General features: G+C 42.2%; 1 protein-coding gene across 1 annotated transcript in view; it reads left to right on the top strand.

The window, feature by feature from the left end:
- The first annotated feature begins 10,691 nt into the window (after nucleotides 1–10,691).
- The window catches only part of asip1 (agouti signaling protein 1), an 82,991-nt gene continuing 76,566 nt past the window's right edge, over nucleotides 10,692–17,116 (top strand). Inside the window, exon 1 of the mRNA XM_080204367.1 lies at nucleotides 10,692–10,811. The gene's annotated coding sequence lies outside the window, so the exon portion shown is untranslated. The remainder of the gene's footprint in view (nucleotides 10,812–17,116) is intronic.

The following is a 17,116-nucleotide window of genomic DNA, read 5'->3' as shown; positions in this document are numbered from 1 at the left end:
GGAATTGAACCCAGCTATTCACTGTGCTACTGCGCCACTCCGCTTTGATAGCTGAAGAATAACTTACCCAGGTGAAATGAATAGGATCATCCTCATCCTGCACCAGATGGCAGCTTGGGCTGATCAAAAATGGCTGCCATGTTGATGTGCTCTACGATGGCCACCCGAGCCAGTGATGTGATGTTGGTGTGCTTCCTGGATCCTTCCCTGAGAAACAGGACATGCCTGTGTACTTGCACTCCTTTGATCAAAGCCACGAGAAACTGATAGGTGAAGCAGGGTGCTGGCTTCTTCGTGAGTTTGAAAGCATTGTTCTTTTGGCCAGGTATCTGATATTCCCTGAAGACAGGTGGGCTGGAGGAAGAGGGATGCATCTGTTGGATTGGTGTTTAAATATGGCGCTAGGTCATTTTGACCTCACCAGCTGACAGCAGGAGAACAAAACAGCTCCTGACAATTGGGCCTGGTACTCACCTATGCATAGTTAATAAGTTGCCAAGTGCAGAATCGAGGACAAGATTCTGCCATTCCAGTCACTGGGGTGGGTGCCGCCAAAACCACCCGTTGGTTTCGGCAGCACCCATTGGTGTCAACCTGATGAAGCCATAAGACAAGACTACTTCTGTGCCAAACAGTAGAAAGCACATCCAGCAGACAGACCTATGTAGTCCGCAGCCAACAGATAAATAGACAGATCATGCTTAACCTCTGCAATCCTACCACATCTGAAAGTGAATTATGATGAACAATTGAACAAATAACAGAAGGAGACGGTTCTACTAATATCTCCATGCTCAACGATGGAAGAGCCCATTACAGCAGTGCAAAAGACAAGGCTAAAATTAGCAACCATCTTCATCTGGAAGTGCCCAGTGCCACCTTGGTCTCCTCCAGAGGTCCCCAACATCATAGTTTTCAGCCAATTCGATTCACTTTCTGTAGTATCAAGAAATGGCTGAAGGGACGGGTTGGCGAAAAGCAGTGGACATTGACAACATTCTGGCAATGGTACTGGAAACTTGTGCTCCAGAACTAGCTGTGTCCCCAGCCAAGATGCTACAGCACTGCTACAACATTGTCATCTACTCGGCACTGTGGAAAATTGCCCAGGTATGTCCTCTACACAAATAAGCAGAATCCAACCCAGCTCAACAGGCTCTGCTCAATCATCAGTAAAGTGAAGGAAGGTGTCATGAACAGCACTATCAAGAGGAACTTGTTTAGCAATAACCTGCACATTGACCCCCAGTTTGAGTTCCACCAAGGTCACTCAATCACCTTAATTACAATCTTCATTTAAACATGGATAAGAGAGCTGAGCTCCAGTGGTGAAGGGAGAGTACCCTTGAAATCAAGGCAGCATTTGACAAAGTGTGGCATCAAGGAGCCCTAGCAAAACTGAAGTCAATGCGAATCAGGAAAATCTTTTCATTTGTTGGGAGTCAGGCTTTACACAAAGGAAAATGTTTATGATTGTTGGAAGGCCAATCATCTCAGTCCCAAGACATTGTTGCAGGTGTTCTTTGGCCTTCTGTCCTAGCCCAACCATCTTTAGTTGTTTCACCAATGACTTTCCTTCTAGTGTCACAACAACTGGAAAATATGACTGGGTGTGAGTTATCTCTACCTTCACCAGCTTGAAAAAAAGATCAAAATGGCTGCCACAACTCCGTGATGGCTTTTGAAAATTAATTTATGAGATGTGGGTGGTGCTGGCTAGGCCAACATTTATTGCCCATTCCTGGTTGCTCTTCAGAAAGTGGTGTGAGCTACCATCTTGAATAGCCACAGTCCCAGAGGCGTAAGTACACCCTCAGTGCTGTTAGGGAAGAAATTCCAGGATTCTGACCTAGCGACAGTGAAGGAACACCATAAATTTTCAAGTTAGGATGGTGACTGACTTGGAGGGGAACCTCCAGGTGATGGTGTTCCCAGCAATCTACTGCTCTTGGCTTTCTAAATGGTAGTGGTCATGGGTTTGGAAAGTGCTTGGTGAGTTTTTACAATGCATCTTGTAGATGGAACACATGGCTCCACTGTTTGCTGGTGGTGCAGAGATTGAATGTTAATGGAAGACTTGGCAATTAAGTGGGCTGCTTTGTCCTGGATGGTGTCAAACTTCTAGAGTGTTGTTGGAGTTGCACTCATCCAATCAACTGAGAGTATTCTCACGAAGGAGAGGGGCCATGTTTTTGAGGAGGAGTGTGTGATACGGGCTGATATGATGGAGGAGGTAGATGTTCTGAGGGAAGATATATTAGCAATTTTGAAAAACCTGAGGGTGGATAAGTCCCCTGGGCCAGGTGGGATACATCCTAGGATACTTTGGGAGGCAAGGGATGAGATTGCGGAGCCTTTAGCTTTGGTCTTTGGGTCCTCACTATTCACAGGGATAGTGCCAGAGGACTGAAGAGTGGCAAATGTTGTTCCCCTTTTCAAGAAAGGAAATAGGAATGACCCTGGCAATTATAGGCCCGTTAGTCTTACTTTGGTAGTCGGTAAGTTAACGGAAAGGGTCCTGAGAGATAGGATTTATGACTATTTGGAAAGATTCAGTTTAATCTGGGATAGTCAGCACGGTTTTGTGAGGGGTAAGTCCTGCCTCACAAATTTGATTGAATTCTTTGAGGAGGTATAGGTCTAAGGTAGAAAGGTCTAAGGCAGGGTTTAAAGGAGATGTATGAGGCAAGTCTTTCACATAGAGGATGGTGGGTGCCTGGAACTCGTTACTGGGAGAGGTGGCGGAAGCAGATACGATAGTGACTTTTAAGGGGCGTCTGGACAAATACATGAATAGGATGGGAATAGAGGGATGTGGTCCCTGGAAGGGTAGGGGGTTTTATGTCACATGGGCAGCATGGTCGGTGCAGGCTTGGAGGGCCAAAGGGCCTGTTCCTGTTCTGTAATATTCTTTGTTCTTGACATGGTGAGAGGAGTTGTTTTCTGAAGCAGAAAGGGCCAGCAGGAGGAGAAAGAAAATTATAGTAATCTAAAAACACTGCTGGAAAAATGCAGCTCTCTCTCTGGAAGCTTCCTTCAACAGTGTGCAGACCTAAGAACATAAGAACATAAGAAATAGGAGCAGGAGTAGGCCATCCAGCCCTTCGAGCCTGCCCCGCCATTCAATAAGATCATGGCTGATCTGTCGTGGCTCAGTTCCACATCCCCGCCCTCTCCCCATAACCCTTAATCCCCTCTCTTGTCAAAAACCCATCAACCCGCGTCTTAAAAATATTTAGCGAGGTAGCCTCCACCACTTCAACGGGCAGAGAATTCCAGAGATTCACCACCCTTTGAGTGAAGAAGTTCCTCCTCAACTCCGTTCTAAACCGCCCCCCTTTATCTTGAGGCTGTGCCCCCTAGTCCTACTATCCTTTCTGAGCGGGAAGAGTCTCTCCACCTCTATCCTATCCATCCCATTCATCATCTTATACGTCTCAATGAGATCTCCCCTCATTCTTCTAAACTCTAACGAGTACAAGCCTAGTTTATTCAGCCTCTCCTCATAGCTCAACCCCCTCAACTCCGGTATCAGCCTAGTAAACCTCCTCTGCACTCCCTCCAAGGCCAAAATATCCTTGCGTAAGTACGGCACCCAAAACTGCACACAGTACTCCAGCTGCGGCCTCACCAATGCCCTATACAGCCGCAGCAAGACCTCCCTACTTTTATATTCAATCCCCCTCGCTATGAAGGCCAGCATCCCATTCGCCTTCCTGACCACCTGCTGCACCTGCAAGCTGGGTTTTTGCGACTCATGCACAAGGACCCCAAGGTCCCTCTGCACCGTCGCCTGCTGCAGTTTTTCGCCACGTAAGTAATAATCCTTCCTACCATTATTCCTACCAAAGTGGACCACCTCGCACTTGCCAACAAAGTCAACTCCAGAATTCTACAGAAAACCACCTAATTTTAAAACTGCCGCAATGTTCAACAATACATGCCTCAAAGACAAGCAGATGACTTAATTGAATCTCCTTTTAACTTTTTTGGACTCTAACTGCCTACTTCTGAAATTTGTGCATATGTGCGTGCGTGCATGCATGCACCAGAGACACATCAGGTGGAATTTTCCTGTCCAGCCCGCCACAGGAATCATAGTGGGCAGGACATGGACCATGCAAAGATCTGTTGACCACAGTGGGATTTTCCAGTCTTGGGGAGAGCACGGCCGTAAAATCCCATGCATTGTGTCTTCATTTTTTTTCTTGGGATTAGTAACTAATAAACTTATTCTAACTTTTGATTCACAGAAATCTGATTTGATTGCCTCCTTATTAACAAATACAAATATAAACAAATTTGGATGGGAAAAGACTATGCGGAAAAGAGATTTTTAAAACCTTTACTGTGGCCAACCATTGGTGCCGAATAGAAAGGGAGCCAACTCATTTCTCCTCACCCAGTCAAAACGAAGGAGATTGTCATCAACTTTAGGAAGCGTAGAGGAGAACATGCCCTTGTCTACATCAACCAGGACAAAGTAGAAAGGTCGAGAGCTTCAGTTTTCAGCTGTCTGGATCACCAACAACCTGTCCTGGAACCGCCATGACAACACTTTAATTAAGAAAGCTCACAAACACCTCTACTTTCTCAAAAGACTAAAGAAATTTGCCATGTCAGCTACGACTCTCACCAACTTGCGCAGATGCACCATAAAAATCATTCTTTCTGGTTGTATCACAGCTTGGTATGGCTCCTACTTTGCCCAAGACCGCAAGGAACTATAAAAGATTGTGAATGTAACCCAATCCATCACGCAAACCAGCCTCCCATCCATTGACTCTGTCTACACTCCCTGCTGTCTCAGCAAAGTAGCCAGCATAATTAAGGACTCCACATGCCCCAGACGTTCTCTCTTCCTCCTTTTTCCTTCAGAAAAAAGATACAATAGTCTGAGGTCACATTCCAACTAACTCAAGAATAGCTTCTTCCATGCTGCTGTCAGACTTTTAAATGGATTTACCTTACATTAAGTTGATCTTTCTCTACACCCCAGCTATGACTATTACACTACATTCTGCACTCGTTCGTTTCCTTCTCTATGAATGATATGTTTTGTCTGTATAGCGCACAAGAAACAATACTTTTCACTATGTGTTAATACGTGACAATAATAAATCAAATCAATGACACTAGGGTAAAGTCAGAAATGGGAATGTTCCCTGATGATTGTACGATGTTCAGACGCATTTACAACTCCTCAGATATTGAAGTAATGCATGTCCATCTGCAACAAGACCGAGACAACATTCAGATTTGTGACAAGTAATATTCATGCCACACAAGTTATAGGCAATGGCCATCTCTAACAAGATGGGATTTAATCATCTTCCCTTGATATTCAATGGCATTACAATGCTTGAAAGCTCCACTATTGACATATTGAAGGGGGTTATGATTGACCAGAAACAGATCTCGACCACAGATAAATACAATAGCAACAGGGAATGGTCAAGGGTTGAAATTGTGCAATGAGTAACTCACCTCCTGACTGTCCAAAGCTTGTCCACCATCTACAAGTCTCAAGTCAAGAGTGTGTTGCACTAGGGTGGAGTCATTGGCCTAGTGCTAATGTCACTGGATTAGTAATTTAGAGACCAAGGTTAATATTTTGTGGCATGTGTTAAAATGCATCACAGGAGCTGATGGAATTTAAATTCAATGAATACAATCTGGAATTGAAAACTAATATCAGCGATAGTGACCATTAAACTTTAATTCAATGGCACAGAAACGTAGCTGGTTCATTAATGTCCTTTAAGGTGGAAATTTCCTGGCCTACATGTGACTGCAGACCCACAGCAATGTGATTGATTCTCAGCTGCTTTCTGAAATAGCCTAGCAAGCCTCTCATTTGTGGGCAGTTAGGGAGGGGCAATTTATGCTAGCTTTGCCATGAAAGAACTCATCCCATGAAAGAATTTTTTAAAAAAAGCTCCATTTGCTTGGATGAGTGTGCTCCAACAAGAAGCTCAACACCATCCATTCGATGGCACTCCATCCACCACCTTGGACATTCACTCCCTCTATCACCAATGCACAGTGCAGCAGTGTGTACTGTCTACATGATTCACTGCAGTACCTCACCAAGGATCCTTCAACAGCTCCTTTCAAACCTGTGATCTCTATCACCTAGAAGGATACATGGGACATTATCTCTTGCAAGTTTCTCTCCAAGTCACACATCATTCTGACTTGGAACTATGGCCGCCATTCTCCCAAAAGCACTGAATTGGCAGAAAAACTATTCTAGATCCTGATTGTTTCGTCAGTTCAACTTCTCACCTGAATCTTTGCAGTCTGTGCACTGCAGAGGTCCCAATTGTGAATCTCATTAAAAACCCAGGGGGGTGGGACCTATTCGCGCCAAAGTCTGACAGCTCTGGAACTCTGTGCATGCACAATGGTCCTCATTTGTCAGTCTCTGTTTGTTGGCCAGCCCAGGACCCCCGCAGTGCTGCTCTCCAGTCCCTCCCCTGGCCCAATCGCAGCCCCACAACAATTCCCGGACCAGCCCCGACCCCTCCCGCCCAGAGCATGCTGATGTCCAGCCTACCCTCTCCCCCTCCAGCAGCGGCAATCCCCCCACCCCCTCACCCCGGCAGACACCCCCCCCAATGACCCCCTCCTACCGTGGTCAGACCCCCCTGGGAGGCACCCCTCCCCCCCCCCCGCAGACTACCCCCCCCCAGACACCCACCCCCCCCCAATCGCTGCCCTCCCTTTATCCCAGACCGATCCTATTTGCAGAGTGGCACAGGACCCCCCACCTGCACTGATTGCTCTATAGGCCCTGCGCACAATAGGCCCCGCCCCCTTGGCATTGCGTGATGCTTGATGGGCAGTGCCAAGGTGCCACTTGGGTGTGGGCACACTGGCAGTTTGCCAGTTTGTGTCCCGGCACTGCCCAAGGGCAAATTGGCCATTCCAAGGGGGCACCACCCACCACTGCCTGACCTCCTGGGGTGGCCTCTCTTTCATTCCAGTGGGGTGTCTCGCTAGTTCCCCAAATGTGGGGAGCTACTCTAAACCCTGTCAGAATGAAGTACTTCTGGCAGAGTGGGATATAGAGGGGTCACAGGTTCAAGGTGAAGGGGGCGAGGTTTAACCCAGATATCAGAGGGATGTATTTTACACAGAGGGTGGTGGGGGCCTGGAATGCACTGCCAAGCAGGGTGGTGGAGGCAGACATGCTGGGATCATTTAAAAATATAAAAGTAGGGAGGTCTTGCTGCAACTGTACAGGGCACTGCTGAGGCCGCAGCTGGGGTACTGTGTGCAGTTTTGGTCACCGCACTTGCGCAAGGATATTTTGGCCTTGGAGGGAGTGCAGAGGAGGTTCACTAGGCTGATACTGGAGTTGAGGGGGTTGAGCTATGAGGAGAGGCTGAATAGACTGGGCTTGTACTCGTTAGAGTTTAGAAGGATGAGGGGGGATCTCATTGAGACGTATAAGATGATGAAAGGGATGGATAGGGTAGAGGTGGAGAGGTTCTTCCCGCTCAGAAAGGACAGCAGGTCTAGAGGGCACAGCCTCAAGATAAGGGGGGCGCAGTTTAGAACAGAGTTGAGGAGGAACTTCTTCACTCAAAGGGTGGTGAATCTCTGGAATTCTCTGCCCGTTGAAGTGGTAGAGGCTACCTCACTAAATATATTTAAGATGCGGGTAGATAGGTTTTTGGTAGGTGCATGCACAAATTCTGAAACATGCTGGCAACATGCATCTCCCACCCCAGGAAAGTTGCGGTCGCAATGGGAGAATCGCAGCCTATATTGCTGTTCTTTCACTGTTATTGGATCAAAATCCTGGAACTCCCTAACAGCACTGTGGGTGTACCTACATCACACAGACTGCAGCAGCTTAAGAACGTACCTTCCCAGCATCTTCTCAAGGACAATTTGGGATGGGCAACAAACGCTGGTCCAGCCAACGGTGCTCACACCCTGTGAAAATAATTGAAAAAAATCACACTATACAGAGATCTGGTTACAAGTTCTATATTGCATATTACACTCTGCGTAATTATTGCTGCATTATCTATTACATGAAGTATGTTGTATTAGTGAGTAAAATAAACATTAAGTGACAATATATACCAAATGACAAAGCATAATGAACATAATATACATTACATTATTCATTTTACATTAGATTGAATAAAACAAATAAAATAAAACAAGTAAAATAAAAACTGCTGCAAACTAAGTAAGCAGTTCAATTTCAAGCCACAACATGTGCAATTAAAACTGTATCATATTTCAGTGCAATAGATGTCCTTTATTCACTGCCCTCGGGGTAATAAACATCACATTACACTGAACAGATAATTGCAATTGATAGACAAAGGAATTAAGAGTTGTGGGGAGAAATCGGGAAAGTGGAACTGATCCACTTCAGATCAGCCGTGATCTTATTGAATGGCCGGGCAGGCTGGAAGGGCTAGATGGCCTACTCCTGCTCCTATTTCTTATGTTCTTAATGAATACTAGAGTATACTGCATACTAACACTACTGCTAGCAATTTTCATCTTATTTCCATTCACGTTTTACGAATTCCTTAAACCTACGAACCTCAATATGTTTCAGTGGTTACATATAAATTGTACTGGTAGGAAATCACACATTCAAAGGATTAGTATTGAATAACATTTTGTGAATTATTTTTTCCTCTTGGTTGAAGTTCGCCAGTGACTGTCCGATTCCTCTATTTTCCCTTCACTCTATCCGTAACGTCTTGATTTGAAATAAATTATTTGAGTTTATAACTCCTCAAATAGATTTAATCTTCCCCCAGGTCTCAAATATTAACATTCTATTTCCAAGTGCGCCCAGTATTGGGTATCTTTTCTTTGGAAATAATCCGATTGATTTTTTTTAAAAACGTAGCAATAAACAAAAAAAATCAAATGAATCATCTTCATCCAAAGTTACAATTTTGGTAATTTCAAAATTGTAAAGCTTCTTTCCAATCCATTCGAATTTATAATCCTTTTATAGATGTGAATACCGTGTTAAATTTAAAATGCCGTGAAGTTTTCGTTTGTAATGGCTATAATTGAGAATTTATTGAGTAGTTCTTAACATAGCAAAACAGCAGAGGCTAGCAGAAATAAACAATTGATAGCCGAGGTTGCAGGGGTTGTATATTAATATGTAATGAACTTTAAATTCGGAACGGTTTTCATCCCGTTAGGAAAAGGGCACCCTGAAGCTAAACTTGAGGAAAATTTAAAACGAATATAAACTTGAAAAAATTATATTTATACATTGCACACACAAACACGCATTTGTGTTTCTAAAATACTACACGGTACGTTTTCTGATAAAGTATATGGAGACTAAATACTACAACTTCAAATACTCATTGTTCAGTCTGAAATTAATAAATAAAAACAAAAGACAAGCGGAAAAGTCAGTGAAAAAACGTCCTTTTAATCGAAAGAAATGCATCAGACTGGACGGGGCCGAAAACAATACAGCTGCGTTAAAAAGAAACAAAACCAGAAGGTTCGTTTAAATTTAGTTTTATAATTTTAGTCAGGATTTTGAAAGGGTTTTTTTTCATTTTCAACGAGGAAAACACTGATTGCCGCAGTGATTGGTAATATTCTTCATCATAAATATTCCAAGTTTGTAAAATAAATAATAAATAAATGCATCTAAACAATTAAAAATCATATTTGCATCCGGTATATTTAGTTGAATATTAATAATTAGATGCGAGGTATTCGCAAACTTTTTGAGACTGTTTCTGTCGAAGAAACGATTATTGCATTTTCTCGCGTTTGTTCAATAACAAATTGCTTTGGGCTGAATTCAAAGCTATTTTAATTCACCTCATTAATTCTCTACTCACAAACTTACTCTATTTTGCGAATCATTAGATAAAAAGATGCGCGGCATTTAAATTTGTTTTTATTTTCCACTGGCAAATCATAGGACTGGAATCCAACATTACAGACAGTGAATGCAAAAGAGCGTTTGTCAAATTTAACCTTTGTTTCAAATATCTTGTCAAGTGAAAGTTCAGATGGCGCAAGTTCATGGCGCGACGCACTGAGTGTGTCCGTGAGCTGGTTGTTCATCTATCCAATTTGGTGAGCTATCCAGGTAAGTTAGAACGTGTCACATTGAAGACAAACCCAGGTGAAGCATCAAGGTTCACCGTGTTAAGAAGGACAAAAACAAACACATCTTGAATAACCCCTGAGGGATTACATAAACGTCTCTCTGGGTGCTTCCATAAATTGCGTTTGCTAATGGGTTATAAAAGATTGCGCAAGTTTAATAACAATGCCCTGCCAGCCTTTTAAACAAGCTACAATAATTAATTTGATTTAGTAAAACGGTCAGGTCTATAATTGGTCATTCATCGTTTTCAGTGATCTCGTTAAAAAAATCCTGTTAAGTCACCTTTTAAAAAGTTTCAATCTTCTTCTGCTCACTTTTTAAAAAAGAACTGGAATATGAACTTTAAACATATTCTTTTCTCTTTCAATGAATGGGTTCTTTTTTTAAAAAAATCTCCTCTCTTTGACTCTTAACCTTCAACCAGCCAGTTCACAAATGTTTGCCTTCTGTTGACATGGGATGTGCCATTCTTCCTCCCCTCCCCCACCCCGGCCCAGGGGAGTGGGAGAAAGCAGGGAACGAAGGGAAACGATATACAGTACTGCCTCCAGGTTATTTTGAGAAGGGGAGGGGGAAAGACAAAAATAGCGTTTATTTAAGTCGTTCGCAGATGGCTGAGCTGTAGATTTCCAGAACCCAGAACCAGCTTCCTTTGAGTAACGAAGCAGTCTGACGGGTAGGTGAACTTATTCAGTCATCATTCATTCCGAACCTCTGTACGTGATCAAATAATTCGGCAGGAGTTTTATACAGACTGTGTACACATTTCTGAATGATTTGTGCTTTAAGTTTTCTATTGGGGAGACCATTGGTGTGTGAATCAAATTCGACAAGATTTTTTTTTCCTGATCTTATAGAGACATATAAGATAATGAAGGGGCTAGATAGGGTGGAGGCAGAGAGATTCTTTCCACTTAGAAAGGAAACAAGAACTAGAGGACACAGCCTCAAAATAAAGTGGAGTCAGTTTAGAACAGAGCTGAGGAGGAACTTCTTCTCTCAGAGGGCAGTGAATCTCTGGAATTCTCTGCCCATTGAAGTAGTGGAGGCTACCTCGTTAAATGTGTTTAAGTCACAGGTAGATAGATTTCTGATCAATAAGGGAATTAAGGGTTATGGGGAACAGGCGGCTAAGTGGAACTGAACCACTACAAGATCAGCCATGATCTTATTGAATGGCGAGGCAAGCTCGAGGGGCTAGCTGGCCTACTCCTGCTCTTATTTCTTATGTTCCTATGTTCATAAAAATACACAGCTTTCCTCTAAAAACAAATAGAAATATTTGTAATATCGGTGATTGGAAAGAATAGTTTAATTCCTATGTGAAGAACCTTCTGAAATTCAGCTCCGAATTTACAGTGGCTTTTATCGGTTTGCAGACATTCTAAGCTTCGATTTGATGCACATTTCACGAAACGGAAACATTAATGATTGCAAGGTTTATTTCGGGAGGGTTGGGGTGCTATTGTGAATCCAAACGCGTTGTAACTTTTTTTTCTGATAGTGGGGATCAGATCTGCTCGAACCTTTCAAAACACTTTCACAAGGAATTGGTTATCTTCGCGTTGGGAAGGAAGCGATTGAAGAGAAATTCTGGTTGTGTTTATTCACGTTAATTAAATAAACTCTTACAATTATGAGGTTTTAGGAAATAATTAAATCGGCGGCCTTCTCCGCCGTATAGTAAAAAGGGATTTGAAAAAACAAATGCGGGAAGGATTATCATAATACGTAGGAGCGGGGTGGGGGGAGGTGGGGGGACGCAAACCGCGCAGGAAATTCTGCACACAGGACTGTCGGGGAAGTTTTCCGGACTGTAAAATAAAATGCAAATTCATTTCATAGAAAGGGAGATTTCATTTTGGTCTGTAGTTCAATTACTTTGTAATACTTCAATACTTTTAACTATTACTTTTTACTTTTAATACTTTTTAATGTTTTTAATGAATAGTTTTTAGCCGTAACCCGTTAATTTTTCTTATAACTAGCTTACAATTTACAACTAAACATGTTACTTAAAAAAATATAAACTTTAAATTCTACCTCCTTCAAATTTAGATCTGCCAAATGTTGTTTGTTAGGAAGGCCCTCGGTTACAACAATGAGTAAAAGTGCATTAAGTATAAATTGTTCCTGAGTGCAAGTTTTTAGCAGCAACCGAACACAACGAACTTTCAAAAGAAACGATTATTTTGAGGGGCAATCTAGTTCGACCTGGACTAAATCTAGACCTGATGTGGATATGCCAGCGTTGGACTGGGGTAAACAAAGTAAAAAGTCTGACAACACCAGGTTTCAGTCCAACCGATTTTTAGCCGTATCGTATCCAACCGGTTGGACTGAAACCTGGTGTCAGACTTTTTACTAAATCTAGACCACCAGTTGTACCAATAGAAGAGTTTCAGGTCAGAATTGTCGGTCACTTTGAAGAGAAGATTGTTCATTCAGATTTGGTGTTTGCTGTGGAGCATACGGCGAAGCAAACCATGCGCACGGGGATAAAATATAACCTGGGTCTGGATTTTCAACCAGTCTCACTGTCAACGTTATTGTCAACGACTTTCTTCTAAGAAGGTGTCATCCATCCTTCTCAACCCCCTTTTTACTTTCCCCGTATCATATGGTTAAATATAATAGCATATTTCCCCTTTTTACCTTTTAAACCACTCTCTGCCAGAAGCTGATAGAATTACTCAATAGCCTGATTAATGTAACCCAAATGTCAAAATTGCGGCTTACCGAAAATATTTAGGCTATAGTAATGAAACTGCATAATTAAACATCTTGTGGACTAAATAAGGCATTTAATTATAGCCTCTTGTATCTCTTTCGACGACTCAGTGGCACTTTTCAAACAAGAGAGTCATCCCGTTATCCTGGCAAGCATACACCCTCAAAATCACCGCCAAAAACAAATGAACCTTGTTGTCTGTGGGGCCTGGTTGAACACAATCACTGCTTCTGTTACCTAAGTATCAACTGTGACTGAACAACAACTTGTATTTAGAGAGCTCCTTTAATACCGTAAAATGTCCCAAATACTTCACGGAAGCGATTATCAAACACAATCTGACGCCGAGAGACGTAAAACATTGGGACAGATGGCCAAAAGTCTTATCAAAGAGATAGGCTTTAAAGAAAGAATGAGAGTTTGGGGAGCAGTTTCCAAAGCCTGAGCCCTGGCGAGTAATGGAGCGATTAAAATCCGGAATGCAGAGCTTTCGGATAGCTGAAGGCTGGAGAAGATTACAGCTGAAGGGATATGAAACATTTTAAAGGGACCCTGGGATATATTGTTCATGGGTATATTTTGGGGCTAACACAAACATTTATTGTCGCTGAACTCCTTTCCATTATTCACACCTGCAAACCAATGTATAACGACGGGTGGATTTTTAAAAATTCCCAGCCAGTTATAGAAGTCCTGTTTAGAACGGGAACTGTAAAGGCTTTGTAAAAGATATACAATGTAGATGCACTGGCAATGAAATTGGGTAGACCTTTGAATGAATGAATCGAGCCTGCAATATGACCAGAATCGTGTTGAACGTGATTCTAGCCGAGAAAAATCTAGGGAGGTAAACGCAACACACTGCGGCTGCTGGAATCTGAAACTAAAACAGAAAATGCTGGAAAATCTGACGAAATCTGACGAAAGGTCATCTAGATTCGAAACGTTGGTTCTACTCTCTTTCCACAGATACTGTCAAAATCTAGGGCGGTTCTGACTGATTCGTGGATGTGAAAGTAAGTTGACGGGCCCATTTGTTAAGGCCCAATGGGTGAAATTATTTGTTACATGACAAACAGGCAGTTTTCTCCACAGATAACGATCAGGTAATAACATCACACTCTCTGAACGTTTCATGTATTACATGCCTGTGATTTGTTAGCGAATGATTAAACACAGGCAAAAGTCGGGAATGACCTTTTTGCAAAGAAATCGCCTTGATTTACTGGGATATTCGCAAAAAAACACACAATAATGCAATCAACGTGTTAAGTTGCAACGCCAGATTAAATGACCTTTTAAAAAGAATAATTAACTATTCTAATAAAGGACAGTCTTTATTTCATCTCGAGGAGTGCCTAAAACGGCAGTATAAAGGGACTCTCAGGTCATCTGCATGATGGAAAATGTGTCTTGTGTTTAGTTCTTTTTCAAATAACCTCTGTTGAAGATTTTGTAGATGTATATTTTTGGAAATTACGTTTCTAACTTTGCAACAGTAAAGCAAAAATGAAATGCCATCTCAGCATTTAAAGACATCACAGTATATTTGGCAATACCACCGAAATTATTCCAATTATATATGCATTCATAAAATACCACGCCGTATTTTACTTCTCTCATGGGCTGGTTCAGCATTTATTGTCCATCCCTAATTGCTCTCGAGAAAGTGGTGGCTAGCTGCCTTCTTGACCACAGCAGTTCATATGGTGTTGGTATTTCCATGGTGCTGTTAAGGAGGATGTTCCAGGATTTGGACCCAGTTAAGAAACGGAGCTGTGTGGCTTTGAGGTTACCTTGGAATACAAATCTCTAACTATTTGTTTATGCCAATAGTAAGAATGGGGTGTGTCAATATTTGAACATTGTGACCTCTGATAAAGAAAGTAACAATTAGGAGGAAATAAGGAAACAAGTATATTGGAGAATGTCAGGCAACTGAGGTGATGAGAATTTTGATGGTTAGAAACTCTCATCTTATAGGAAGGACGTGATTTTAGTTTTAAATGGGTATCTGGGTTGAATTTGGATAAAATTTAAGATGTCCTTAGTCAAGAGTGCACAATTCTGCTCACACTAAAGATCACTTGTTCTTTTGGCAATATCTTCCGCCTCCTAACACCACGTAGCTCTCCATACAGTGACATTCCTGAACATATGACTTATGATATAAACATGCTTTCTTATTGCTGCCCATTAATAATTCACTTTGCTTCCCACTTCCTTAGAAAATCATGATTCATCAGGGCATTGATTCCATTGGAACCAGGTCCACCTCAATGTACCTACAATAATCTACAAATCAGAGGTCAAGTTGTATGCATTAAGTCAATTATTTGGCCATGAAAATGCCTCCCTCAGGTTTACCAGATTTTAATCAGGAGAGGAGGTGGTGTTGAGGGGATGGGGGGAGGTACTGGTCCAATAACAGTTATGGTCTGTGATGTCCACACTCATTTTGAGGATGTTGGAGAGTGAGCAGCAGTGGGAATGGTGGGTGATGTTCTTTTCTTTCATTGTCATTGTGTTAGCAGCTGTGGTCAGATGACTCCTCACAAATCTTGGACCTTTCTGGTCTCTTTGCCTCACTTCTGTATAAAGCAGTGCATTGATCATTTGGGCCATCTATGGAACTAACTAATCTCTGTATGGCTAACTGTTGAAGTTTGGAAATTACAATTATGTAACAATCAGTAGCATGGTGGCACAGTGATTAGCACTGCTGTCACAGAGCACTAGAACCTGAGTTCAAGTCCTGGCTTGGGACTGTGTTTATGTGGAGACTGCACTTTCTCCCCGGTTCTGTGCGGGTTTCCTCCAGGTGCTCTGGTTTCCTCCCGCAATCCGAAAGACGTGCTGGTTAGGCGTATTGACCATGCTAAATTCTCCCTGTGTACCCGAACTGGTGCCTGAGTGTGGCGACTAGAAGATTTTTACAGTAACTTCATTGCAGTGTTAATGTAAGCCTAATTGTGACACTTTAAATAAAGAATTTTTAAAAAATCTTTGTGGGAGAGAGTTGCTTAAGAAAGCCCCAGCTATAGATCAACAACCTCAATAGGTGACACTACGTACTGCAGATATAAAACTGTGAAACGGTATGTTGTAAACGTGTTAGCAACACTTAACTGTGAACTTTAACTCTTTATGGAATATTTCAATGCATGAATATTACTCCGATATTCCAGTGGGACTCTCCAAGAACACCTGACTCACTCCTGGACATGTAAGAAAATGTTCTGAAAAAGGTTACAGACCTGAAAGGTTAACTCAGTTTCTTCACATACATTGCCAGAGCTGGTTAGTATTTCCAGCAACTTTCTGCTTTCATTTGATTTATAGCATCTGCAGTATTTCACCTTTGTGTCAAAAAAACTTATTGTTTGGGAGATGAGTTATACAGCACAAAAGAAGCCCTTCAGCCATCGTGTATGCTGTAGTTCTCTGTCTTTCTCTATTATAGTCTTATTTATCCTTCTCCATTCTATCATTGCCAGATTGAGTAATACTCAAAAACTTTTCTCTGCTATTCTCCCTGAACTTCAAATGCACAGTGCTACATGCTCTTAAAGTGCCCTACATTTGTAGTGGGCTGAAACTGGCACTCATTGCACCATCTCCTGCTCTAACTTATTCTCTCCAGGATCAGGACATCTTACCTCCACCAGGCTTACCTCCTTCCTTGAATCTTAACCTGATAGCACCATTCTCTCCAACACAGCTGGTTGCAGTTTCATCCAGGAATCAAGATAGATACTTCAATGCAGTACAGATGCAATGCATTTTTGTTGAAAGTCCTCTATTTTGGGTGAGATATTACCCTCAGACACATTTTTGAGAAAGTTTTGGAAGTTCTCAGGATATTCTAGCAGAATTCACCCTTAACCAGCATCACTGGAGCAGATTAGTTATTCAGTTTAGTGTTGACTGTGGATCTTACTTGGCATAAGATGATTGCACTTTTGCCTGAAAAACAGCAATGATATTTCAAAAGTAAATAATTGGCTGTGAAGCACTTTCGAACATCCCAAAGATACGGAAGGCAGAATATAAATGCAAGCTCTCTCTGTTTTAAAGTGTGAAGGTTTTAAAATCATAAGCTTGGTGTTGACTGACCATAAGAACATAGGAACTAGGAACAGGAGTAGGCCACCTGGCCCCTTGTGCCTGCTCCGCCACTCAATTAGATCATGGCTGATCTTTTCGTGGACTCAACTCCACTTACCCACCCACTCACCATAACTCTTAAT

The sequence above is a fragment of the Carcharhinus amblyrhynchos genome, chromosome 16, assembly GCF_965287045.1.
Source record: "Carcharhinus amblyrhynchos chromosome 16, sCarAmb.v2.hapA, whole genome shotgun sequence".
Taxonomy (NCBI): domain Eukaryota; kingdom Metazoa; phylum Chordata; class Chondrichthyes; order Carcharhiniformes; family Carcharhinidae; genus Carcharhinus; species Carcharhinus amblyrhynchos.
This window is presented reverse-complemented; position numbering and strand designations above follow the sequence as displayed.